The 7,023-nt window shown below is 39.5% G+C and overlaps 1 pseudogene; it reads right to left on the bottom strand.

Annotated features, from left to right (window-relative positions):
* Positions 1 to 1,716: 1,716 nt before the first annotated feature.
* LOC149106994 (uncharacterized) lies at positions 1,717 to 6,944 on the bottom strand (annotated as a pseudogene).
* Positions 6,945 to 7,023: the final 79 nt, after the last annotated feature.

A 7,023-nucleotide genomic window follows, 5' to 3' on the forward strand; every position in this document is an offset into this window, starting at 1 on the left:
AGCTAAGCTGAAAATGTGTGAATAAAGCAGAAATAATCAGCAAAGTTACGATGACGCTTTCTTTAATCAACTTGGAATAACGATTTCGATTTTGTTGATCGAGTTATCAAAACTCCTTGTCTATTTTCATTTTCGCAGTGTAAAACTTCACTATGCTTATGTTGAAGAAACACACATGATGTTAGGAGCCTTTTTTTGCGTTCGTGAAATTTGTTACAGCATCTCAGCACAAAAGATAACGAAAGAAATCTTTGTCAAGATTTGTTGACAATTGAAAACACCGACTCGGACTTGAAAGTGCACGAGCTGCACTATGCAAATGAGCTAATTGTACGCGTCAGACTTTCCTTTCAAAAACGTTTGCAAACTCGCCAAACAAGCAGAAACAATAAGAAACCATCAAAACAGGTTTTTGTTATGATGAACCATTGTCTGAGAAACTCACAAATTAACTCGATACCAGAGTAGAGAGTTTTCTTGTTATATTCTTAAGTCAGAAGAAACGCAAAAACATACGCGTAAGCTTACAACTAGCGTGAGTAGATCTTATTATTCATTCCCAGCGCGAGATTGAAGTCTTGTTTTCGACCCTGAAAAACCCACCTTTTCCGTTAGCTCAGAGCATAAAATTACATATAAGCGCCCTGGTTCGTATTCCCTGCCTTATTCCCTGCCATCGCTGTGAAAAATACGCAACAGAATCTCTCAACTCTCACCATTTGATCACGCAACGTGACAACATCCACGCGAGAGCCCCCGACATGTGCGTGAATCCGCGCGGATATATGACGTCAGGATGGCACAATTTGTTCTAAAAATAGAAAAATTGTCCCATATCATAGGTGCGCGCGAATCCCGAGACTTACGGTCTCCGTCCCCGATTATGGCTCCTGTTCGAACTGATATGAGAAAAAGAAGGAATTTTCCATGCAGTTTTGTAAAGGTGTGAGCCGGAAAACTGTATCTTTTCTATATTTCAAATCACTAGTACCTTGTCTTTTTCACATCGCCAGAGGAGCACAGTGCCAAAGCAATACGTCCCTGTCTATTCATTGTTATAGCGGAGCCCCATACCTTAGAAAATTTGGTAACCCATCGATCTGAAAAATTTCGGTTGTCACGTGACTGTTCGTACGTGCGTACGTACGTCCGTCCGTCCGCACGCCAATACCTTGAAAACTAAGAGAGTAGCACCATTACCATAGCTACATCTCTGATTTTGGGCGTCCACGCTGTTGTTCATTGACAGCTGTCACAACAAGCTATCTGCTGACCAGTGTCACGTGACTATATCGCGGGCTCAGGTTTAGAGCTCATCGAGGATGCGTGTTTTTTAAAGTTGACCGCTGACCAGTGGATCGCAGGCTCAAGTCACGTTATCTCTCTCTGGGGGGAGAAGGAAGGAGTACTCGCAAAGGCGAAATTTCGGCGCAAATTAACCCCTGGCACATTGTTGACTTTTCTTTTGACATTCCTTGTACAATCGTCTCTTGGAAAGTCCCTGATATATTGCGTAGGTAATTTCTATAATCTTGGTTACGATTGTTGGGTATAGTTTGTTAAAATTTAACTGGAAAAAATAGCAAAACCACACGCTAAACAATTACATACTCACAACTGATTATTTTTTGAGTTTCTGATCCTAAAAAATAATTCTCTTTTTCCTTTATTATCAGTTATTGCAATCAGGAGCTCCGCTTTTAGGCTTGGCTAAATCTATATATTACTCTTGATATGGTCAAATCGGTGACATGACATGATGCAAAAGTGATTCACTAACGTTCCATCTTCTTTGTATATCGAGACATCAATGTCCCACAACTTGACTGGTGAAAGACAAGTAGACCAAAAATAATTGGGAATCGAAACAACAATAAGGTGTTGATTTGCCCAATGAATTGCCATCACTACTGTGTCCGATGGATTTGTTTCGTGAACCACATTAAATTTGTGCAGAAATTCTCCCTCTGGACTAAACACGTGCACTTCAGTTAATTCGCCCAAGCCGATGCGAAATGACTCAGCAGGGACGGCGACCGCCATTACATTACCATTATTGCGAACCGTTATGCTTCTGATCAGCATGACATCATCACAGGGAACGTTCCAGGCAAATCCCTCGCCTTGCAGATAGGAATCAGAAATTTCAAAAACTTTCACCACAGACTGGAAAAGATTAGTCTTACACCATCCTAACACAAAAACCTTTTCAGACTGGGATTTAGACTTAGTCTCCACTATAGAAATACGATAAGGAGCAAAGGCATCAAAGCCAACACAACCATGTATGTTGTTGTCCTTGTCAAAGATACGCACCTGGTATTCGCCTGGATCTTTTTAACAGAGCACGTAAATGTTATCAGCTTGGTCAGTAGCCACATTACAAATTCTAGTATCACCCAAGGTTACAGAGGGCAAGTACAGGAAGTTGCCATCACAGTGAAATACTTTTAAGTTTTTATCTAGCTTGGCTCCTACAATGAACTGGCCTTTCGTGTTAGTGCAGATGCCTGGCACTGATTTTAAAATGTCCACTCCAAGCCATCATTGCATAGCGTAGCAACCAATGTATTTTGACTTCTGCAGATTAATTTCAGCAACTCTTGGGTCTCGCAATGGATGCACATTCTCTGGTCCAACATCGTGATATTAAAGATGGCGTGATTTATGTCACAAACAGTAGCAATAATCGCGTTTCGGTGATCTTTCCCGAACCAAGACATCCATCCTTCCGCTAAGGCGATGTTAAAGCTCTATTTAACAGCTGGCAGGGCGTGCAACTCTTCAAGGCAAGCTTTACACGGTGTTTTTGCGCTCACAGGATTGTACACTTTCTCCGGTATTGCTGCCATGACTCTAAATCATCTTAGTATCACCCAACTAGTGGACTAATGCAAATCATGCATTTTAATTGGCTACGCTACTAGAGGTCTATTAGTAATAGTCCTCGAGTAGCGAAATTGGCGCAATCGAGCATGACGCTTTTCCCAAATAAATATTTCTTCAACTTACATTTGCTAACTTTATTATTGTCTTTTCTGTCCGACTAGTTGGGTGATACTAAAACAATTAGACTCTTCGCCCTCAAGGGCCACGGTTCAATAGCCCATTTGGCTTCGCCTCATGGGCTATTGACCCGTAGCCCTTGCGGGCAACGGGTCTAATTGTTAAATAGCCTGAATGCGATCAGACGTGTCGAACGCTTCGTTGCTGAAGGCGTCTCTTGCTTTGCTCCGAGCTTCCTTGAATCTTTCTTTTGCGTCACATATCAATTATTTGCTTGACTCGTCCAAGTCGATCAGTTGTAAGTTGGAGAGCTCTTTGGCGAGGGATACTGCTTCTGCTTGAGCTGAAGCTGAGGATCGTAAGCTTACTTCGGCTGACCCTGAAGCTGCAGCTCGTCCTGTTATATTCTCGTTTAGCTGCTGAATCTTCTCGCATCAGCTTGGGCGAATTAACTGAGGTGTACGTGTTTAGCGCAGAAGGAGACTTTCTGCACAAATTTATGTGGTTCACGTAACAATTCCATCGGACACAGTAGTGATGGCAATTTACTGGGCAAACGAACACCTTATTGTTGTTTCGATTCCCAATTATTATTGGTCTACTTGCCTTTCACCAGTCAAGTTGTGGGACATTGATTTCTCCATATACAAAGGAGATGGAAGGTTAGTGAATCACTTTTGCATCTTGTCATGTCACCAATTTGACCATATCAAGAGTATACCAATAAATAGACCGGAACGTATTGCTTTGGCATTGTCCTCCTTAATTTGACGATGCAAAAGAAATACAAGATACTAGTGTTTTGAAAGATAGAAAAGATACAGTTTTCCGGCTCAGACTTTTACAAAACTGCATGGAAAATTCCTATTTTTTCACACATCAGTTCGAGTAAATATCCACGTTGCAATAATAAAGCCACGCGGAAATTATTGAGAAACACTAGTACTGTGACTGATTCGAGTTACGGCAGTGTCGGTAACTGGGCAAATACCGGGACTCAGTCTTGGTTGATCTTGAATTGTGAAATGTTTCTGTCGCGAAATAGCTAGAGTTCTGTCTCCTCGGCTAGGAAAGACTGTAATTCTTTGTCTGAAAGGTTCTTTGTGGCCAGCCAGCTTTCGCTTCATTAAGGTGTAGCGCAGAGAGATATTTGTACATTTGTTGTGAATATTTAGTAAGCTTTTTAGTGCGAACAAGAAAAGGATGCAGTATAAACAGATTAAAGTAGTGTAGACTGTAAACCGAAAGGTCGAAGTTGTTTATTCAAAACCATTGTCAGCGGAGCATTGCAACACTCTTTGCAAAAACCTTGTTTGCATGAGAACTTGATTGCCTGACAGCGACGGTTGTGACTCGTTTTCCAAAACGTTCCATTGAAGTAGTTGAAATAACAACGAAACAAGGGAAACTAAGTAATACTATATGCAGATAACTTCTATGTAAAATGTAATTTAGAAGTATATCGTTCAATTTAGACCCTTTACACGAGTAATAAATACTCATTTTCTCACCAACCATTAACTAGTCTTCAAAACAAACGTAAGTTCTTGAAATTTTTGTAAATGCATATGCTCCCTTGATGAACGTAAATCATAATCAATCTTTATTAGCCACTTATTTTTTAAGAACTCCTTTTATAGTATCTTTAATACAGCCCTATACCTTTAATACAGCAATAAGTTTATGGGTCAAAGGTAGTCTTGTTAACAGGGTCCACTATATTTCCGTCAGTTTTCTTATTCAGCCTTATATGTGCTACTCAGGTCGAGAAACAAAGGCAAAAGAATTGAAAAGAATATCTATGAGCCGTTACTTTCATTTATTTACTTTAACGGTTTTTACTTTATTGCCTAAACTATCCAATATACATTGAATGTATAGCATTCTAGGACGTCTGAAACTTACTCATAAAATCTCAACACGCAAGAGAAGATGGATCCTGTAAAAGAGTTAATTTGCCTTATAGGCCTTCTTCACAAGGTAATTCCTCTCAAGATACTATGATTTTTACGTGACTCGCAGTTTCTGAAATCCCAGGTGGATCTTGATATAGCAGACCCTGTGACGCAAATTCAGCTCACGAAAGCAACTCAGGCGGCCTTACTTGTATTTTCAGTCTCCACGAAAACATCCACGTGACGCGCGTGGAAACATTGACCACGGGAGACCTGGATACCACGTCTAATAATAATTTGAGAGGGTTTACCTTGGGAATATGAGGCTTACATGGAGGATTAACTTCCTTACCTTTCGTCTTCTCCTACAACACATTATTAACATATACTGAACATATTTAGTGACATGCCGCGTTCGATCAACCCCTTCTTGTATACAGGACTTTGCAAAATTTGCCAGGACTTTGGCCCGTTATTTTTCATACGTTATATAAACGATCTCCCAAATGCTTCAGAATTGATAGAGCTGCTGCTCTTTGCTGACGATACTAGATTGTTTATTCTCACTCCAACCCTAATACCTTAGAATCTGTGCTAAGTAACGAACTAAAAAATATTGAAGTTTGGCTACGTTTTGAAAAATTATTGGTGAATGTAAAGAAAACGTCTTATCTCATTTTCGAACCTTGGTAGAAGAAATTTTACCACAATTTTTCTCCCTTGGTGGCCAACTTTTAACGCAAACCAACGCTACTAAATTTCTTGGGGTATATATTAACGAGCACCTTACTTGGAAAGATCATATCAGCTATTTATGTAAACAAATCTCCAAATCAATTGGAATGTTATTCAGGTCCCGCTTCTATCTATCCTCAAAAACTAAACTCACCCTCTACTACTCGCTAATTTATCCTTATATCACCTATTGTAACTCTACATGGTCGTCTACATACGTAACTAACTTAAATAGAATTTATTGTTTGCAAAAACGGGCTGTGCGAGCTATTACCAATTCAGATTATAGAGCCCATTCTGCTCCTTTATTCTCCAAATTAGGAATTTTAGACATTTATCAAATCAACACGTTTCAAATAGCTAAATTTATGTACTATTATCATTACAACCTGTTGCCTCCATTGTTTTTCAACTTGTTTTTTTACAAACTGTCAAATTCATGGCTATAGCACCAGAACAGCCAATAATTATCGCGTGCATCATTGCCGGAGTAATCCAAAAAAAATTCACAATTCTTTACCGAGGTCAAAAGATCTGGAATTCTCTTCCTGTTACAATCATCGATCACTTCATTGTCAAGTTTTCCCAATTTTAAGAAAACACCGCTAGAGGTTTTAGTAAAATAATTACTGAGCTGGCAAAGCCGCACACTGTTGCACTATTTATGTAATCGTATTGTTACGTACGAGGTGGCCTCAACTAAAAGCCTGATGGTTTCTAGAGGTCACTTCGCCTCACATTAAAATATTTATAAATACTGTATATTAAGTAAAAAGGCAAATACACAGATTGAATGAATGAATCAATGAATGAATCAATGAATGAATCAATGAATCAATGAATCAATGAATCAATGAATCAATGAATCAATGAATCAATGAATCAATGAATCAATGAATCAATGAATCAATGAATCAATGAATCAATGAATCAATGAATCAATGAATCAATGAATCAATGAATAAATGAGTGAAAATACAGGGCGACAACACAGAATCAGAAATGGTATGAAGCAGGAGCCCATCACTAAGAGCGTGCAATTAACATACTAAGCCTATGTTATGGCATTTTTACAGAGCGATCTATTTTTAGGCTTCTTTTCCCGCGAAGCAGGTCAGTTCCGGTCTACATGAGCGCACATCGGCAAGGAAGAAAAGGGAGTTACCTTACATCAGGAGCCCATCTCTTCTTCTGGTGAAATGATGATGTCAGTTGAAAATTAAGTCCGTGTTTGTGATTGGTCACTGAGGTTCCTGCAAAATTTGCTGTTTTCCTCCAAAATTTGTGAGCCTCGTGAGTCCACAACATTTTGACCACTGTGATGACGCGTATCGTTGCCGATAAGAGTACAGGCCACGCTAGCCACTTTCGATTTCTCAAATAACCA

Source organism: Orbicella faveolata, unplaced genomic scaffold (genome assembly GCF_042242905.1).
Source record: "Orbicella faveolata isolate gen_17 unplaced genomic scaffold, um_ofav_v1 contig_27, whole genome shotgun sequence".
Classification (NCBI taxonomy): Eukaryota; Metazoa; Cnidaria; class Anthozoa; order Scleractinia; family Merulinidae; genus Orbicella; species Orbicella faveolata.